Below are 21,639 nucleotides of genomic sequence, written 5' to 3' on the forward strand. Positions count from 1 at the left end.
AGGGAATTTTGCCCATACTTTTAAGGAGTAGCTCTTTGATTGAATAGCTTACTTGTACCCTCCCACCCCACAACCATCCCCACTCCTTCTCTCTCTGAAAATCTCAAGCTGAAGAATACAGGGACCAGGGCTGATTCCCCAGTGTGACCATGTCTGACTAATTGGATTTTAGTAGTGATTCATCAAAGCACTTTTTTTTTTTTGCAAAGGGTCTGATGGATTTTCTTATTTCACACACACACACACACACACACACACACACACTGAAGAGAGAGGGCTTTTCCATCTGGTGCTTCACTCTCCAAATGTCTGCAGTGGCTGGGGCTGGGCCAGAGCCACATACAGAAGCCAGAAACTCAATCCAGGTCCCCCATAAGGATGGCTGGAGTCCAATTACTTGAGCCATTTTGGCTGCCTCTCAGGGTCTGCATGGATAGGAGCTGGAGTCCGGAGCCAGAGCTGGGAGCGAAGCTCAGGCACTCTAACATGTGACACAGGCATCTTTCACTGCTAGGTTCACAACCCACTCCCATAAAATGATATAATTTTTAAGACACTCTATGTCCTCCACATCTTTAGCATCAGGGTGTTTCTAGTCCAGGCTAAAGCTGTGTCTCTCTGGAAACCAAATCCTCTCTTAGCCACCTGGGGTCTTCTCTTCTACAGAGTCCCAAAAGGTCTGCTGGAGTTCTGACATAAGTGTAAACAGGTGCCATCCCTGTGTGAAGGAGCTAGCTGACTACAACGTAGATGGTTCTACTGGTTTGAGGAGAGGTGGCCATTGTAGGCCCTGGAAACATCTGCATCAGACTACACTGGAGAAAGGCGCCTGTTTTCCTGTGTGCCTTGCTGGTGATGCGCTTATGACGTGACAGCTGTTGGCTGAATCAGCCCTTAGGCAGCCGTTCCTCTTCTCTCCAGGAGAAAAATAGGGCGAGAAGACAGAACCTACTTCCTTCCACTGGCCCAGTTCCTCTGAGGACCACTATGCTTGCATTCTTCACTATACATACTTGGAAATGCCATCTTGCCCAGGGTAGAAATGACCCAACTGCCAGGGGTCCTTCAGTGATGCAGACAGCCAGAATCACTTTATTCTGGATTGGGCATAGCTAAGGTGTGTGTACTTCGTGCATGTAAGTCTACAGTGGTCCCTTCATATCCCCAGGGGATTGGTTGTGGGACTTCCCTCAGGCACCCAAACTGGAGGATCCTTGAGTCCCTAAAAAGAACAGAATAGCATGTGCAGATAACTTGTACAATCCTCTCCAACTTCTCTCTAACACCTGATAATACAGGGTACATGCCAAGTTAATTGCTGTTATGCTGCATTGCTTAGGAAACAGTGACACGGAATAAAACCTGCACGTGTTCAGTACTGACACAGTACTTGGAGTGCTTCTGACTTGTAGTTGATTGGATCATGGATACAGAACGGGCCATCTGTACTGTGTGTGCATGGGTGCTGTTGGCACCTGCTGTGTGTCTTCATGACTCTTGTATCTGCCTGCTGTGAGAGTCTGTTGTCTACAGTGAGGCAAGGCACTGTTCATGCGGGGTGTGCTTTGGGTGCTGGGTGTACACACTGCGTAAGTGTGCACTGTGGGGGTTGGGGTCAGGGTGTGCTGGTGTGAGACGGGCCTGTTGGGGATCGAGTACATCCCTTATGGGCCATGGTGTTTTTTTTTTTTTTTGGTCAGGCTTACTGCCCTTTCCCTCCAAAGCAGCATGTGCTGTGATTGCAGGGCCCTTAAACACAGGCCAAGTGTGTATTGCATCTCTCCTTGTCAGCCTTTTTATTTATTTATTTTTAATTCCTTCTGCGAAGGACAAAGGAGAGGGTCTTGAAATGGAGGTGATGGAGCTGCAATTCAATATCATCCAGTTCCTTTAAGTTCTCTCCTCTCTCTCTGTGTTTCCTGTGATTCTAAAACAGAGAGCAAAAGCCAGAGCAGGCATCAGACGGGAAAGAGAGTAAGAATGTGTATTTATAAAATAAAACGTCTCTCCTTCAACACAGGACTTGAAGTCTGTCCCAGTTTCCTGTGTCTAACCTCACTGTAAGTGCTGACCCACTTCTGGCTATTTTTATTTGTTTCTTTGAAAATGCTCACTATGTGATTAGTGTTGACTCTTGGTCAGCGCTGCTTGTCTTTCCCCCTGCCGTCTGGGTCTCTGAGGGTTGCCCTTCCCATCTCGCTCCCCACCATCATGGGTGAGCTCAGAGCCAAGGACGGCAGGGGCGGATGGGTGAGGTGGCAAGCGGGTTACCCCATTGCCTGCAATCAGAGACACAAGTGCATCAGCCGCCACCTGCCCCAGTGGCCTGCCCTTCCTCTCTGAGGCGGGCCGACTCCCTGGGACATGACACCTCGCCCAGCTCTGACGCAAGGGCGCATTTTGCACTTTGGGCACCCGGGTAGTAAGTGTTAGTGGCTTATCTGGAATTACAACCTGAGTCAACAGTAGAACCAGGAAGTGGACGCCGGGTCCAGCGTGGCGTGGAAAGTTGGGTGTATTTGCTTTTCTCTTTAAGCAAACTTTGATTTACTCTTTAATAAGTTACCAGGGAGGATATGGTTCTGGAGAGATTTGACTTGGCATCCAAATCCAAGTCACATATTGGTCAAGGAGGAGAGGAACAGTGAGTCTTTTACGTTTTTCCAGCTTTATCATTAACCCCAAGTTTGGAAATAGATTTGCTTTGGGCAGTGTCGGTTTCCCAGTTTTGAAGAAAGTGATCCTTCTCTGTCCACAAGGCAGGTTGACATACTCATTGGAAAACAAACGAAATAATGCTGTCACTGAGGTGTCACAGGGCACCATCAGCCCCCTGGAGGGACTGTGTGACCATGTAGAGTGAACTCGACCTCAGACACTCCTGGTTTGGGTCCCAGCTGTCAGTCACAGGTACCTTCCTTTTTCTGGCCTCTATCCTCAACTGAGAAATGAAGGTAAAAACAATCTTGCTAGTAAGTTTATAGGATCCAATAAGGAAGCAGATAATGATGGAGTGTGGTGTGCAATATACACTTGGCACCCAAGCTACCAGGATGACCTGTCCCTGTAGTCATTTTAGTGTGGGGAACACAGGTTCCAGAAACTTCTCCAGGATGTCACCCGAGTGAGTGGCACCATATGGTTGTAGCCCCTGTGCTTGCTTTTCCCGTGTCTGCACAAGTGGATGGAGCTGTGCTTTAAGGCCTCTAGCTATAGAATGTTCTGGCTTGACAGCTGTGTGGGTCCTGGCATTGGTGGTGGGGGTTGGGGTGGGAGGACATAAAGCTTCCTCTGTTGTGCGGATAGTGCTTCCTTGTTCAAGGTAGGGATGTGCAAAAAGAATAAAATGCGAGGAGGAAAATCGGGCACCAAAGACCCTTCTGCTAGCCCCGTGTTGAGCTCTGGAGTGGCCAATTTCTTTGATTGCCCAAGAGAAGCCTCCAGAGAGAGGGAGGCTCTGTATTTTGAGATTTCTGGCAGGCTGCTTTTGTGAGCACTGCTCCAGCAGAGACCTGGGCCAGGATGTGAACCACCTTGGTGCTGTAGGCATCCTAGACCAGCAGAGTGATGAAGATGGGCCTCTCAGATGAGGCTCTAGGGAATCAGTAATATGGAAGGGTACAGGAAAGGGGTGGGGGGTGGGTCTGCATTGGGGGTCTCAAGGGGCGCATTGTCTCTAGAGATCTGAAAATAGCAAACAACTTGGCTTAAAGCTAGATGGTTTTTAACCAACGGAATCCCCATACACCAGCAAGTCCAAACAATATTCATGATGGAATCTGCCTCCACTGGGCGGCCACTCATGCTGCAATCTCTTGGATGCACTGGGTGAGCAGGGGAAAAAGAATGTGTCATGGCCTAAAGACAAGGAACCCAAGATTTTTCCTTTTTGCAGCAAGAGAGGCTGGGGCAGAACTTTGGTGGGTGGAGGCTGGGCGGAGGGTCAAAGCAGTCCCACAGAAGAAAAAGAGCTAGGATTCTTCCATTAGTCCTGGGATAGAACCCATGGTGGGGCTGCTAGTTAAGCTCCTGTACTGGGGAGCAGGTGTCACAGGGAGGCAGTCCTGGAGGTTGGGGAAGTGACAATGAACTGGGGCATCCCTATGTGTGAAGATGCACACCCCCGCCCAGCTTTTCTCCTTTTATCTGGTGCTCCCCTCCTGACTGACCCTGCTATTACCCCTTCAGGGAAAGAGGCTCTAGAGACTGTTGCTTCCCAACAGTCTACTTCACCTTCACAACCACCTGCGGGGAAGGGGTTGGGGCTGGGGTCATGGAATTCAGAGCGACACTGCCAGGCACACCCAGGTCCGGGCAGGGCCCTCCCAACCCTGGGGCAAGGGGTGTCTGGGACCCCCACACCTCTGCTCTGGAAAGCCTTGGAGGCCTTGGCAGTGCATTAGCCTTTTCTTTCCAAGGCCTTGCACTGTGTGGATTGTAGTGGGGGCATGTCCAGGGTACCCATCCCTTGCCCCCTAAGCTCCAGAGGCCAGTGTATGATGACATAGCTCAATCCTGGGGTCAACCTGGAGGAAGAGGCCTAGACGAGCACATTGGCACACAGACAGGGCTCCTTAGTTGCATGGCAGAGGCAGGACTGAGGTTCAGAGAGCAATTTGGGACTTAGAGTGTTGCACCCGAGACACACATTTTCCTGATGGGATTGCTTGCATTCTATGAGGAGGCGGGGTTGACCCTGGTCGCTGCCAGGGCTTTTTGGTGTGGGGCCTTGGAGACTCTGCTGCCCACCTGCTGGGGGAGAATCCCACGTCTGGATTCATCTTGGTCCAGAGTGACAGGCCCTGCCTGATTGATGAGGCACATGTGCCCTCACGCTTCGCTCAGGCTGCGCCAGGAGGCAGTCAGGCCCCTGGTACATGAGGCCTCAAATGACCGTAGTGTGAGGCAGTGGTGGCGTCTGGGCTGGCTGCCCCAGAGTTTGAACTCTGCTGATTTGAGAGGAGGGGGTTACCTTGGAGAAAGAAGACCTGGCGTCCTGGTTCTTCCCGCGGTCTCGAGGACAGGCTCCGCCTTTGTTCTGCAGAGCGGTGTGCATGAAAGGCTGCCCAGCGCCCTGCACAGGAAATTGGAAATTGGAAACCCAGCGACTGCCCCCACTCCTGTGACTCACATTTAAACAAACCCAACACACGCCCTGACCTTTGCTCCCTGCATCTGTAGCAGGCCGCAGGGACCCATGCTCCGCCCTCCTGGCCTGGGCCTCGGAAGCCAGGCATTTGGCTAGTTTCCTGGGCCAGCAAATCCTTCCGACTGAAACTCATGGACACAGCCCTTGATTCTCTCTTTTCTTTCTTCTCTCTCTCTTTTATTTTTTTTTCCGTCTTCAACAAAGCAAATGCCCATTTTTTTTTTTAACCTCTTAAAATTTTTACCCATTATATTCATCAATGCAGAGAGATGGAACATTTGGCAAAATTATTTTAAGTAGCACTCCAACCTGTGATCATAATTTCAAATCAAGGAATTTGCTAAGCAGCTGTGGGGAAGAACAAAGGGCCTGTGAGTGATTTAGGGCCTGGGGGAGGGGAGGCTGAGAAGCTTTAAACCTGAGGTCCAAGCCAGGAGCAGAAGTGGCTGGGGAGGTGGACTGTGTGCCCCCAGGGGGCGTGGGAACCCCAGGTGTTGGCATCTGTTGAACCCCACTATATGCAGCAACTTAGAAAATGCAGATGGAGCAGAAGGCTGGGGTGCAATGTAATGCCCAAGCCGAAAGCTTTGGCTTGGGAATCCGTGGGCTTGGCCTGCACAGCTCTTCAGTCTCTGTTGAGTGGTCTGTGAAACACGGGTAGTGTAGCAACCATGTTGTAGGGATGATCATGAAGATGAGCTAAGGGAATGGATATGAAACATTTATCTGATGCATTCCCTCGCACATAGTGGATGTTTAAAGTGTTACTGTTATCAGCAATATGCAGAAATGTCCAATCTACATGTTTAGCTTTTTGCACAACTCAGTTGTTCAGTAGGCATCTATTAAATACCTGCTATGTCTCAGGTATTCAGGGACCAGCATCTAGGTGCTTGTCAAACACAGGAATGAATATGCCGTTAGATGCATGGAGAATATGATTTGTAGTGGTGGGTGTTATTAAGCTGCTGCTTGAGTTTCCTGCATCCTGTATCCTAGGGCCAGGGATTGAGTCCCAGCCTCCGTGTTCAGCTCTAGCTTTCTGCTAAGGTACTTGATGTTTCAAGTACTTGGGTTTCTCCTGCCCATATGAGAGATCTGGATGGAGTGTCTGGCTCCTGGCTTTGACCTGGCCTGGCCCAGTCCTGGCTGTGGTGGGCATTTGGGGAGTAAAACAGCAGTTGGAAGATCTCTCTTTTCTTCCCTTTCTTTCCTTCCTCTCTCCCTCTTTCTTGGTTACTATGCTTTTAAATAAATAAACAAAAGCGAAAATCTTTAAAAAATAACAGTTAAAAAACTCTGTGGCCATCTTGATTCAATCTAAAAGTTATATATCTTTTTAAAATTATTATTATTAGCATGCAGTACTTGACTCTTTTATGGGTGCAGTATAATAGTACGACCCTGACACCCAGTGTAAATCCACCAAACCAGGGAGCTAGCTTTGTCATTTCCTTTCCTTTTCTTTGTGTCTGGAGCCTTCCAGTTCTAGTTGTCTCTATAGCATAGAGTTAAGTATATTGTTGTGAACTGTAATCTTTACCCATGCTGTGGAATACTAGAACCTGTTACTTCTATCTTAGCACCTGTTGCCCAGCTACCTCCTAAAAAATAGTTTCTGAGTTAAAAAGTAGTAATGACTTCTAAGAAAATTTAATTTATAAAACAGACTTTCTAAACAGATGGTGTATCAGCAATGATTTGTAAAAAAAGAAAGCATGGAGTGGAAAAAAAATAAAAGGGAAGTGCTTTTATTTCTCATTGTTGTTCAACATTGCTTTTTCAAGACGGCTGTTATCCAAATGAGCTTAAATTGTTGAAAGCAGCCTGCCCTGTTCCTACCTGGGAAGCCTCCGTCAGCTCCCTCACAGAGAATCAGACCTGTTAGCGAACAGTCTGGTTTCTCCAAGTGCCTTGCAGCGACATGTGTATACCCAGAAAGGGAACCACTGGCCAGGGTTTATCCAGTTCTGCTAAATGACAATCCTCAGAATTACAAGACAGCTTAGCCCAGCCTCTCATCCTTTTAAGACTTTCTGGTAGGTAAGAGTGGGGCTTCTGTTCACTCTGCTAAGGAATGGAGCACACAATACTCCACAAGGTAGGTGCTGGCTGTGTTGAATCAACTCTTCAACATTCAAGGAAAGATAATTCATGGAAAATTAATTTAAATGAATTTGCATACCATGTCTGATAAGCAAAAGGCCTTTCTGTGGTTCTTCCTTTCACCTGGGGAGGGAGGGACAGAGGGTCTCCAGGGCTGTGCAGTTTGGTCTTGTTTTGACTGTCTATCCATCCTCCCCGTCTCTCCTCCACCCACCCCAGCTGCCACCTTGCCTTCTGCCCTAAATGGATGGAGCATGACTCTGGCCACTGTTGGGTGACCAAGCATACCATGCTTTAGCAGTACGGAACCAGCATCCAGCCCAGTCACTCCTGTCCGTGTTCTCCAGGGTGGCTCAACCAGGCTCTGCTTTCTCGGAAAACAACAGTGAACTTTGCTCAGCCAAACCTCTGTTTCCCAAACTCTGCTATTTGTTAACTGGCCCTCCTCCCTCCAGCTGCTCCCAACTGCTGACCACTTCTAGTGTGCATTGCTAGCTGCTTCCGCTGTTCCAAGCCCTTCTTGGAGGGCAGCCACGAGGGGCTGAGGCAGACGGAGTACCAGTCCTTCTGCTTGCGGCCTTGGCCTACTAGATCTGAATGCCTTGGTGGATTGTTTGGAAAGAGACTGTGCGTGCACCTGCCTTTGAAACCAGCAGGCTAAAAGCAGCCTGAGCTCCACAAAGCCTGCGGTGGCTTTGTTAGGCCCACACTTTTGGTTGCCTGCAGGATTGCTAGAATTGAAAATAATAATAAGAAAAAAAACCATAGCAAGTTGAAAGCAACCTAAGTAAAAAGCAAAAAGTGATCAAAGGGAAAGGCTTATTTTTGGAGCTCTCGGATTCTGGAGCTCCTTCTTCTGACTCTTTGATCTCATTTCCTCTTCTGCTTCTCCCAGCCTGACTCTGTCCTCCTGGGGGACTCCACAGCCCTGAGCCCACCCTGGCCACGGGTCCCACAGGCCCTTCTGGTCTTCTGGATTGTGGAGGAAACCTACCTTCAGGTTCCTCTCCTGCTTCTTGTTCTGCCACCCAGCCTTGCCAGGCCCCAAATCTGGTGCTGGTTAGTGGGACACATCATTCAGAAGGGCCGGAGAAAGCTATGGCCTGAGGCAACTTGTTTCCCAATTGTCTGACTGCATCTGGAACACAAAAGTGGATTTGGTCTGGCCTGAGTGATTGTTTAAATAACTTAGTTATAACATTGGAGAAGTGGGATATCATGGGATAAGCTTTGGCTGAATAATGAAGAGGCCTCTTAGGATGCTGGCATCTCATATCTGAATTCCTTATTTGAGTCCTGACTCCTCTATTTCTTATCCCAAATTCCTGGTAAAATACGCCCGGGAGGCAGCAGATGATGGTTCAAGTAGTTTGGGTTCCTGTGTGTGAGCCTAGTGTGCGAGCCTTGAGTTGAGTTCTTGTCTTCCGATTTGGACCTGGCCCCTGGCTATTGTGGACTTACAGGAAGTGAAGCCGTGGTTGGATGGTGTCTCTGTCTCTCTAACTTTGTAAATTTTAGAACAACACAGTATATATTTTTTCCTCATGAGCTTTTTCACTCAACATTAGACTTGTGGCATCCATTCGTGTTGCTGTTTGTATATGTTGTGCAGTTTTCATCACGAGGTACTGTTATAGTTTATAAATGTGGCACAAGTTGTTCCTCCATATTTGATGGATTCTGGGGTTGTTTATGGTGTAAGGCTATTACACATGATGTAGCTATGATCATCCTTAGGTGTGTATACAGGTGCATGTACACTTGAATTTTTGAGGATGTTGCTTCTGAGCCTAGATTTTTCTTTGTGGAAAGGTTTTAAATTATTAGTTCAACTTATTTAATAGCTATTGGGTGAAAATCAATATTTTTTTCTTGTTTTAGTTTTGATAAATTGTGTTTTTAGGGATCTAGCCATTCATCTAAGTTTTCAAAAATATTAGCATAAAATTGTTCATAATATCTTCTTTTATATTTAATAAAGATGGAACACTTTTCAGTGTCTCTAAATCACAGCTGGTATTATTTTATCTTATATTGCTCCTCAATAAAACCTCCTAGACTTTTTACAGAATAAATTTTATTATTATGTTCATATAATTCAATTTTTTAATATTTCCTATTTTATATTTGCTTTCTACTTTATTAAATTTTTCATTTATCTTTTTTCTTTTCTCTTTAGGTTCAGTTTTCTGTACTTTTTTTTATAACATATTGAGGTGGATATTTACTTAATTGATTTAAAATGTTTCTCATCTTTGAATATATACAATTAAAGTTATAAATATTCATTTGGACCCCCGGCACAGTAGCCTGGCAGTTAAAGTCCTTGCCTTACATGCACCGGGATCCCATATGGGTGCAATTTCAAGTCCCGGCTGCCCCGCTTCTTGTCCAGCTCTCTGCTCGTGGCCTGGGAAAGCAGTGGAGGACGACCCAAAGCCTTGGGATCCCGCACCTTGCATGGGAGAGCCGGAAGACCTGACTTCAGATCAGTTCAGCTCTGGCCGATGTGGCCATCTGGGGAGTGAACCAACTGATGGAAGAGCTTCTTCTCTGTCTCTCCTCCTCTCTGTATATCCGACTTTCAATAAAAATAAATCAGTCTTTAAAAAATTTCACCGAAGCATAGCTTAAGCCTTACTCCATGACTTTCAATATTCAATGTTATATTATCATTCCATTAAAATATATGTTTTAAGTTTAGTGTTTTCCATGAGTTATTTAGAAGTCCTTTTGAATATTCAAATACAACATAGTTTCTGTTTGTATTTCTGTTATTTCTAGGTTAATTATAGTAAGTTAAGCGAGCACAGTATAGTTTTTCTCTACTGAGATAGGCTTATATATAGATATGTTGATTGTTGCTTTATGCATTCTGTAGCATTAAGTGTATACAATTTTATAACACTATAGCTTCCTGGGAAATGGTTATTGTTTGTTGATAATACATTCCCTTCTAGAATGCTCTTTGCTTTAAATTCTACTTGTTAATAGGCACTTTGATTTTCCCTGAATTAGTGTGGAAATATTTTTCCATATTTTCACTTTTACTCATTTTTTTGTAACTTTATTTTTGTTTTTTTTTTAAAGATTTATTTATTGTTTTATTTGAAAGGAAGATTTTAAAGAGAGAGAGAAAGAGAGACAGAGAAAAATGTCTTCCATTCACGGGTTCATTCCTCAAATAGCCATAATGGCCGGAGCTGAGCTGATCCAAAGCTGGAAGCTAGGTGCTTCTTCCCTGTTTCCCATGTTTGTTCAGGGTCCTAAGAACTTAAGCCATCCTCTGTTATTTTTCCAGGCCATAAGCATAGAGTTGGATTGGAAGTGGAGCAGCTGGGACATGAACTAGCACCCATATAGGATGCTGACATTTGCAGGTAGAAGATTAGTCCACTATGCCACTTTGCTGACCCGTCTTTTTAAAAAAAAATTATTATTTATTTATTTTTTAAAATTGGAATGACAAATTTACAGAGAGAAGGAGAGACAGAGATAAGGATCTTCTCTCTGCTGGTTTACTCCCAAAGTAGTCACAGTGGTCAGAGTTGGGCGAATCTGAAGCCAGAAACCAAGAACTTCTCCCGGGTTTCCCAAGCGGGTACAGAGTCCTAGGGCTTTAGCCCGTCTTCTACTGTTTTCCCAGGCCACAGCAGAGAGCTAGATGGGAAGTGAAGCATCTGGGACATGAACTGGTGCCCATATGGGATTCTGGCAGTTGTAATACAAGGATTTGGCTACTAGGCCATCGTGCTAGGCACAATCCTTCATTCCTTTAAGTGTGATAAACTTCTTTTGCAAATACCATACAACATAAAAATATGAATACAAGCTGGCAATCTTTGTCTTTTAATTGAAAAATTTAATGTATTTGCATTTAATGTAATTCCTGACATACTTAGATTTAAATTGCCCCGTTATTATGCTTTTTATTTGTTTCACTCATTTTATGTGCATCTTTCTCTCATTTTATTGTTTATTTTAGATTTTTTAACATTTCATTTTCCTTTATTATGTTGAAAGTTGCTTATTCCTCTTACTATTCTTTTGCAGTTTATCCCCAAGAATAGAAAATGCATTTTATTCTTGATTAATTGATGCAGTCCCAGACATTTCAGCAACTTTGGACACTGTAACTCCATTAAGTCATCTCGTAAATCTTATTGTCATGTATTTTAAGCAATATGGATTTAAAAATATTGAAAGATAGGGTGACAGAGTGCCATGATTGAAGGGGGCAAAGAGAGAGAGAGAGAAAGAGAGATAACTCCTATCCACTGGGTCATGTTCTGTATACCTATGATATGTGCAGGGCTGGGCAGGTGCTGGGCACTCATCCAAGTTTCCCAGGTGGATGGGAGGCACCACTACCTGGACATCACCTGCTGCCTCCCAGGGTGCGCATTAGCAGGAAGGTAGACTAATAGGACCAGGACTCATATCCAGACACTCACTCACATATGGGTTGCAGGTGTCCTAAATGTTTTTTTCTTAACTGCTACATGAAATTTTTCACCCCTCATCTTAATTCTTGAGAGATCTTTTGAGGGAGGGCATAAAATTCTGGGTGAACAATTACTAAATTTTGTCCCTGAATTCTAATGTTCTGTCTTCTAGATTTCATTGTTTCTGTTGAAAGGTCAACTATTAGTCTAATTGTTGTTCCCTTATTTTTGTTAGCCTAGGGGCACTGACTCCAAAATTAGTTCATTCCAATTTTGTGGCTTGGATGAGCAGCAATGTTTTTTTGCAAAGGACTTAACATTTAAGGTTAATATTCACACAATAGTATAGTTCTTCAGGATCACAAATTCAAAGATAAGGATTTTCCTGGGACATCCACCTTGGTGGGCTGTGAACCTCAAGCCTGGTCTTCCAGCTGCATGATGCTGGGCAATGTGATCTTCACCCTTCCAGCCCCTTTGCTGTTTGACCTGAGTTGACTCAGAGCTGGAAGCCTGAAGTTCAACCTGAATCTCCACATGGACAGCAGGCATCCTGTGGCTTTAGCTATCACTGCTGTCTCCTAGGGCCTGCATCAGCAGAAAGCTGGAATTGGGAACTGGAACTGGGAATTAAAGCGATGTACCCTGACATGGGACATGGGCCTCTTGACTGCTGAGCTAAATGCTTGCTTTCAGAAAAGTTAATTTTTGTGTTTTCTGCAGCTTGGATGCTTTTCATCATTGAAAAGTTTGGTATGAATGATCTTATCTGCTGTATTTCTCCACTTCTGGGTTCTCAACATTGACGGCTCCATATACCAGGGAAAGAAGTCTCATTTTCCCTCCAAGGCACTGCCTTGCTGATACAGGCTGGCTTTATTTCTCTGCATACTGTCTGGAATCATAAAGCATTCTCAACTTCCCCCTTGATGCTGGAGCTTCTCCAACAGTGTGCTCAACTACCCTCTATACAAATACAATCAACACGATCATTTCCTGCAGCCTACTGTTCTTCCCAGTCACTAGCCTATCTGCTGCCGTTTTTGGTGATAATTCTTGCTACGTAAGTGTGTCCGTTCGCTATGCTCCCAGAAAAAATGTTGACAAGCCTGCTCAAATCAGATCAATGTTCCCATGTTGACTGACTTACAAGTTTACTTATTGGTGGAGAAATGTAAAAGAAAAAAAGATAGGAAAAGTGGAGATACAAGAGGAAATTTATAATGTTTAAAATACATAGTCCAACTTGGAATTTGGCTATAAAATTTCTCTTCCTTGCTCTTGCTTTTTCTTTTTTATCCTTTTTGTTGACAGAATTCTTGATGGAGCAATGCATTCTCATAATTTCTGTTCTGCAGACGTGGACCCCGATTTAAAGGTTACAGAAAGCATCCCACGCGAACATTTTGGGTCTCATCCTCCTTGATCTTTTTCCAGAATTTTGCATGGTTTCACCCATTTTTCTTAAGCTCTCCCTTCTATGGGTTCTGAAATGCTTAACTCTCTTTGCTTTCCTGTCTAATCATTCTTTTTCACCTTCCATTCCTTCTTTTATTTGATTCCTAAATCTAGAACTTTCTGAAGTTTCTTGTGTCTCTTCTCCTCTTTCCTATCCTTATTTCTTCTTTTAATAGAATCTCTGAATTTGTAAACTCATGGCTTTCACCATCCTTTTTGTGTGAAGACACCCAGATCTAAGTATCTGGCCCAGGATTCTTGGCTTGGACTTCAGTTTTGCATTTTGCAATGACTAGAATTTTCTCTCCCTATCTGCATCTCCTGGGGGTCCTTAAAAAATGTTTTAAAAGTTGAACTCATATTTTCCATCTATAAACTTCCCTTTCCTCCTAGTTCCCCATTTCTGTTAATATGTCTCCCTACACATGTTTTTCTCCTCTAATTAAGTGTTTCAATTCTACTAGTTCAAATTTCGTACAGCTTTGAAGGACTAGTTTTATATACTTCTTTCAGAAACCTTTGAGTCACATAAAAAGAAAGTGTGAGCTTTAGTAGTAAGAGATAATGTTCCACTTGACGCTGTGTCACTAACCGTGTGACTGTTTACAAGGTATGTGACTATCATGAACGTGAGTGTTCTTATTCATAAAATGGGAGCAACGGTGACTTACAAGTTTGTTGATGAGACTGAGTTATTTATGAATCTATCCTCTTTCTCTTACTAAGCGTATACATTTCTTGAGAGCAATATTCACTTACAATTAATTATTGTACCCCAAGATGCAAATTAAAGACTGAATGAAAATTGCACAACTTGCCAAAAAACCTGATGATAATGTTAGTTTTGTTTTCTTAAAAACATTATTTATATATTTATTTGAAAGGCAGCATTAGGGCATTGGAGAGAGAGAGATAGATCATCCATTTATTGTTTTACTCTTCAAATTGCTACAATGACTAGAATTGGGCTGATCTGAAGCCAGGAGTCAGGAGCTTCCTCCAAGTCTGGGACCAGAAGCCCAGGGATTTGGGCCTCCTCCGCTGCTTTTCCAGGCAGAGGCAGGAAGCTGGGTCAGAAGTGCAGTAACTGGGACCTAAACCGATGACCATATAAGATGGCAGCGCCACAGGTGGCAGTGTTACTTGTTATGCCACATCTCTGGTTCCTGATTCAGTCTACTTGCTTTTATTCAATTGATTGCTTGATAGTATGCAATCTCTTCTTTGACATTATTTTATTGCTACACAATTGGATGGCTTGATCTGAAGTTAACTTCTGCTAAGGTGTGACCAGTAAGCATGGATCTCTAGAAATGTCATTGCTTCAGTTTGTGGCTGTCTTCTCAAGTTGAGTAATTGTGTGATTTAATCGTATTGACAACTTGCCTTGGTTGGAAAGGTCCGAGTCCTGTTGTCTATTTTCATTTTTGTTTAATTTATCCAGATAATTGCTTCATCTTTTCATTTCTCTTGATCTTTGTTGAATAGCCTCTTGGGTCCAGGCAGCCATCTGTTCATATATCCCCACTCTAATTACTCTCTTTGACCTTCTTTACATCTCCTTGGCCTTAAAGGTGGGCAAAGCTAGCTGTAGATGTCCTAGAAAACTAGCCCTCAACTGGGAGGTGGCTGCTTTCCAAGAGCGCATCAGGCCCCATATACCTGTCTGCTAGGGTGGACATGCCAAGTGCTTGTCTCCCTCCTGAGCCTATCAGATACAGCTGAATACATTTGGCTGATGCTCCAGCAATTTGGTTATTCATTTTTCTGCTCTTAGTTGAGCGTAGACCACCTGGCCAGAGCTTGGCTCGCCCACTTCCCAGTTCCCTTGGCAGATGGTGTCTGGCAGCCACAGTATGCTAGCTCTTTTACTCTCTCTTCCCACTCCCCCGGGGGGAAGTTCTCGAAGGAAGAAATTAGTGGAGGGAGATGAGATGTGGGTACACTTGATGACATTCCTGTAGAATAGTTGGGAAGGAACATGGAAGTTTTCCATCAAGGCCAGTGCAGTAGGCTGAATCCCTGAATTCCCTAAAATATCAAGTCTGAATCCTCATCACCTATAATTACTATGCTGGGTATTTGTTACTTGGCCTCTCCCCACCCCCAAATTTTAATGTGAAATCCTAACCCTGAAGGCATGATGTTAGTGTGGTAGAGCCTTTAGGAACTGGTTAGATCCTAACAGCTCCACCCTCATGATTAGGATTGGCATTCTTATCAAAGAGGTTACAGAACCAGCTGATCCTTTCTGCCACATAAAGACACAATGGGAAGGCATCGTGTGGGAAGACCAGGAATCAGGCACATACTGGACACTGCATCTGGAGTTGGTATGATCTTGAACTTCCCAGAGTCTAAAACTGTCTGAAATAAATTTCTTGATTTACAAGATATATAGTTTATAGCAGTTTATGATGATGGCCTGAAAGGACATAGGCAGTTACCTTATTTGGGTGGAGTGGGGGAGGATTTTGCAAATGCGATGAAGTTGAGCATCTTCAGATGGAGAGGTTATTCTAGATTTAGGTAGTCCATACCTGTTATTACTGATGTCCTTATAAAAGAAATTCAGAAGGAGATCACCCCCTACCCCAACACACACACATGGAAGCAATGTGAAGATGGAGGCAAAGATTAGAGTGAAGTGGCCACAAGCCAAGGATTGCCTGGAGACACTAGCAGCTGGAAGGCCAAAGGAAGGAATTCTTTCCTAGAGCCTCCGGAGATGCATGACCCTGTGGACATCTTCATTTTTGTCCAGTGACATTGATCACAGGCTCCTGGCCTCAAGAACTGTGGCAGAATAATTTAGTAGTTGCTTGAAGCTATCAAGATTTTGTTGACTTGCTACCGCAGCCATGGGGACCCAGTGAAGCCAGTGACAATGCTGTCAGGGGCAATGCTAGGAGATCATTTCTTGGCTTTGCTTTGTAAGAGGGTTGGCAGGTACAGCACAAGCCAAGGCTGGCCGGCAATCTTTTTAATGCAGGGATCTAACTTGATCACTTCACAGATGATGGGCCAGGCTCATAGCAACCCAGAAGTCAAGACTGGATTCTACCTGGAGGGTATTCTAATGATAGAAATTGTTCCAGAACTGTGATTATGAGTGCCTGGACAGGAGTACTTCTTAGAGTGTAGGCAGCTCTCCCTGAGAAACCACATTTTGTTTGGGAGTTTTGCCTGATGGGTCCAGACCAGAAGAAGGAAACAGAAAATAGCACTATGCATTTGAACAAACATGATCTTAATGAATTTGATCCTGAAGTTCTCTGGATCTCCAGAAACTATATGATTTGGCAGCCTATATTCTTGTCCTTTTCCATTTCCAAGCATTCAGGCTATGCAAACCTACTATTTTCTGCAAAGATGCTAATGGCTGAATAATAGCTGTCCTGGGAAAAGTGTGAAAACCCCAGCTCACAAACCCAGATCTGAGTGCCCCCATTGCTCTGTCACAGTCAGTCAACACATACTCATCTAGCAATTCTGGAATGAATGTTCAGTTGCAGAGCACAGTAGCTGTCTTTGTTAGGTTAGCAGAATTTATAACGAGGCATTAACTGACCAGCAAAACTATTGGGAATACAGATTTAGGCAGAGCTTTGTGAGAGGAACAGCTGCTCCTGCCAACCCAGGAGGGCGCACAATTACCTGCAAAACTGCCTGGCACCTTCTGCAACAACACCTTTAACATGGGTGCCTCCTGTCCGAGTCATATGTTAGCTTGTTATTTGAGAACTCTAAGTTACAACCAGTGGCCAGTGCTGTGCTTCTGCCTGTACTGCTAACATCCCATATAGGTGCTGATTCTAATCCTGGATGATCCTCTTCCAATCCAGCTCCCTGCTTATGGGTCTGGGAAAACAGCAGAGGATGGCTTGAGTCTTTGGGCCCCTGCACCCATGTGGGAAACCCTGAAGGAGCTTCTGGCTCCTGGCTTTGGATTGACTTGGCTCAAGCCTTTGTGGCTATTTGGGGAGTGAACTAGCAACTGAAAGACCTCTCTGTCTATGTCTTCATCTCTATGACTCTGCCTTTCCAAGGAAAGTAAAAGTAATTAAAAAAAATATTGTAACTAGCAGGGTGGACATTGCAACATTATGGTTAATGCCACAGCTTATGATGGCTATCCACCACATTAGAGTGCTGGATTTGGGCTCTACTTCCAATCCAACTTCCTCCTAGTCAGCACTCTGGGAGGCAGCAGGTGATAGCTCAAATACTTGGGTACCTGTCATCATGCGAGAGTCTCAGATGGAGTTCTAGGTTCTTGACTTCAGCCTGGCTCAGTCCTATCTGGCTCCTGTGGCATTTGGGAAATTAACCACTGACTGGAAGATTTCTCTCTCTCTCTTATTCTGGTTTTCATGTAAGTCAAGATAAACGAATTATAGTGGGAACTTGTACTGCTGAGGAGTCTGGGAAATTCAGGCTTTGGCATATTAGCTTATGTATGTTAGAAAGGAAGCTTCCCGATTTGGTGGGTAGGGTAGTAGTTGCTTTAGTCAGAATGGTCAGAAATGTCCCCCAAAAATATATTTTTAAGTAAAATCTGAATGATAAAGAGCTGAGGCTGAGGAAGTCTAGGGAAATGGTGTTTTAGGGAAAGGAGTAGCAGCTGTGAGATTTCAGTGGCAGGATGATCTTGGCCAGTTCAAGGGTGAGAAAGAAGCCAGCAGGACTGGAATATAGCAAATGAATGCAGAGCAGACAGGGATGAGGGGAAAGGGCCAGGAAGACACTAGATTCTGGGGACTTTGTTGGAGTTCGGAATTCATTCTTGTTATAGCAGGGAGTCATTGAGAAGTTCTGAGCATGGGAGCTGTAAGGGATTAAATAGGATCCTCCAAAGTTCACGTCCACTAGGAATCTTATTTGAAAATAAGGGCTTTGCAGAAATAATTAAGGTAAGGGTTGAGATAAGATCATGTGGGCTTAGGGTGGGTTCTACTTTGAGCAAGAAACTTCTCATTTAGTGCAGAAAAAGGACACATACAGGGTCACACAGAGAAGGTGATGTGGTGATGGAGGCACAGTGGAAAGTGACTGACATGCCTATGAGCCCCGGGTACCAGCTGCTACCAGATTCTGTGAGAAAGGCCTGGAACTCCTCCATGGAGCCTTCAGGCGAGACCAAGCTTGCCAGTGCCTTGACTTTGACTTCTGGACTCCTGAGCTGTGAGAGAACAAATTCTTGTTGTTTTACACCGTCCTGTTTTTTGAGCTTTTCCAAAGAAGACATGAGAAATGAACACAGTGGGGATTGGTGTGATGCGGTGGGTTAAGCTGCTGCTTGCCAATCTTGGCATCCTATACATGTGCTAGTTAGGGTTCTGGCTATTCTACTTCTGAGTCAACGCCCTGCTACAGTGCCTGGCAAAGGAGTGGGAGATGGCCTAAGTACTCAGGTGCCTGGCACCTACGAGGAACACTTGAATAGAATGCCAGGCTCCTGGCTTCAGCCTGGCGTAGCATTTGCTATAGCAAACATTTGAAGAGTGAACCAGTAGATGGAAGATCTCTCTCTCTCTCTCTCTCATTCTGTCACTTTGACATTAGAGTAGATGACATTGGATAAACATTAGTAAAAAATAAAAATAATTTATTTAAAAAAACAGTTTTTAGCCACTTTATATATAAATCATTTGTGGAAGAATAAAATCTTCATAATTATCAAGCTGTTTCATTCAGATTTATAAATGCTAATCAAGATGCTCTATTTCTTCCTAGTTACCTTTGTACACATACCTGCCTTCAACATATAAAATAAATTTCAGTGTGCAAGCATTATAAAAGAAAAAAGTACTGCCAAGTATCCTTTTAGCAAATGACAGCCTGGGTTCTTGTGACAAAATATTGCATATGAAGTCCTTCTGGCAGAGCAACTAACTGTATTTCTTGCTGGCCCATAGGAATATATCATTTACCCATCACATTTGGAGCTTGAGGAAATATGTGGAGGCTATCAACATTTGTAGATTTATTGTCTGAGATTTCACTTACATGGTCAATTTCCTAATTGCTGCTAGAGAATTGCTGTCTCTTGTCCTTCATCTTCTGGTTCCTCCAATAATTGAGCACCTCTTCTTCTATTTTTTTCTTTGCCATAATAAACTGAAAGCAAAAATTTTAACTTTTTAACTGTGTCTGATGCAAGTAATAAATGAACCAAAAATGTGGAAATGTGGAAATCTTTACACTCTTAAAGATAATGCTATGCTTTGCTAAGGCAGAGGCAAGCTGAGAATGACACACTGTGATGTTTTATCTCACTGAGGCATCATTCTTCTGATCTAAGCCAGTCCTTCTTTGTTTCTACATCATCTGCAGCAAGCTATAAATGATAGCGAAATAGCAAAAATATTAAAGCGTTTTAAATATAGGAAAAATATAAATTCTAAGAGCCTAAGCTGTAGCTTAGATGTGTAAGAGGGCCCAGTGGATACATATGGTAATTTCAATCTAGAATCTTATTCTATTGAACTTTTTTTCTTTTGGGAAATTTTGCAAAGAATAAAAGTCAAATAACACTAATTGTTACAAATAAATCAAACTAATCAAGAAGAACTGAAAAATTTGAATTGGATATACCGAATCATGATGAGAGGCTGTTTGCTGTGTTTTAACTTAGACTTGACAGTTATATGTAATCCATGTATGGTTTCTAAGAACTTACTACCAATGGAAACTTGTTTTTCCTTTTTGAATAGTATATGATAAAGAATTAAGTTTTTAGTAAATCATGTTCTATAGATTAGTATATTAGGTTTTTATTGAGAGCTTATTTTCATACAATCTTTAAAAACATTTATTTATTTATTTGAAAGATAGGTAGGGAGAGAGAGAGAGTGAGACCAAGTTTCCATTTACTGTTTCAGTTGTCAAATTCTCACAATAGGCAGAAATTTAAAATTTAATCTTGAGCTCCTGTGGGTTGTCGGGATGCATATACTTGACCCATCATGTCACCTCCCAGGGTACCTATTAGAAGAAGCTGGAGGGCCTGGTATAGTAGCCTAGTGGTTAAAGTCCTAGCATTGCACACGCCAGGATCCCATATGGGTGCTGGTTCTAATCCAGGCTGCCCCTCTTCCCATCCAGCTCCCTGCTTGTGGCCTGGGAAAGCAGTCAAGGATGGCCCAAAGCCTGGGGACCCTCTCCAGCCAGGAAAGGCTCCTGGCTTCTGTCTTCGGATTGGCTCAGCTCCAGCCATGGCTGCCATTTGGGGAGAGAACCAATGGACAGAAGATCTTCCTTTCTGTCTCTCTTTCTTTCTGTATATATGATTTGGCAATAAAAATAAATAAATCTTTAAAAAAAATGCTGGAATCAGAAGCAGAGCGGTGAGTTGGGATGTAAGATGTGATATGATACCTGGTCTGAAGCAGTGTCTTAACTGCCATGCTCAAGGTCTGTCCACCTACAGCTTTTAACCATTTTTTTCTGGTCTATTTCTTTTATTGTTATTTTTAAAATTTATTTATTTTTATTGGAAAGTCAGATATACAGAGAGAAGGAGAGACAGAGCGGAAGATCTTCTATCCGATGATTCACTTCCCAAGTGAGCACAACGACCGATGCTATGCCGATCCAAAGCCAGGATCCAGGAACTTTTCTGGGTATCCCACATGGGTACAGGGTCCCAAAGCTTTGGGCCGTCCTTGACTGCTTTCCTAGGCCACAAGCAGGGAGCTGGATGGGAAGTGGAGCTGCTGGGATTAGAACCGGCGCCCATATGGGATCCCAGGCGCGTTCAAGGTGAGGACTTTAGCTGCTTGGCCACACCGCCGGGCCCTGGTCTATTTCTTTTAAGTGGCATAATCCAGTGAGTGGATTGGAATTGCTCTATGTAGAAAAGTGTGACTTGCAATGAACATGCTAGTCATGTTTCTGACACTATAACTAACCACCTAAGACAAGTTACTCATAAAGAAAGAGGTTGATTGTGCTTACAGTTTTGGAGGTTCACAGTTCAGGACTGGGCAGGTCAAAGGGCTCAGCTGCTTGACGTAGCCAAAGGACGTCAATGGCAGAGTGTGTGTGGAGAGAAGGCAAACCAGCCTCAGGTTTCTGGTGAGAACCTCCTTCACAGAGTGCACCTATGGTGACCCAAGAGCGTCCCCCTAGGTCCACCTCCTAGAACACAACTGGACTTAGCCTTCACCTTTTGATGTAATTAATCCATGACTTTGAGACTGAGCTGCTGCATGAGTTCAAGGAGCCACGAACAAGAGAAGCGAATAAAGTTTAAAAAAGGCAGAACCTAAAAAGTAGAAATAACGTAGAAAAATGAAAATCTGATTCTTTTTCTCAATCATATATGTTATAATGCTATAACATGAAAATTTTTGTTAGAACATGAGGTTAGAACAGGAGAGGAGGAGGGAGGAAGAGAATATAGTTATATTCCTAGAATTGTACCTATGAACTATACTGAATCAGTTAAAAAAAATAAAAACTTCAAAAATCTAAAGT

This window comes from Ochotona curzoniae, unplaced genomic scaffold (assembly GCF_017591425.1).
Source record: "Ochotona curzoniae isolate NIBS_2020 unplaced genomic scaffold, NIBS_Ocur_1.0 scaffold_4683, whole genome shotgun sequence".
Classification (NCBI taxonomy): domain Eukaryota; kingdom Metazoa; phylum Chordata; class Mammalia; order Lagomorpha; family Ochotonidae; genus Ochotona; species Ochotona curzoniae.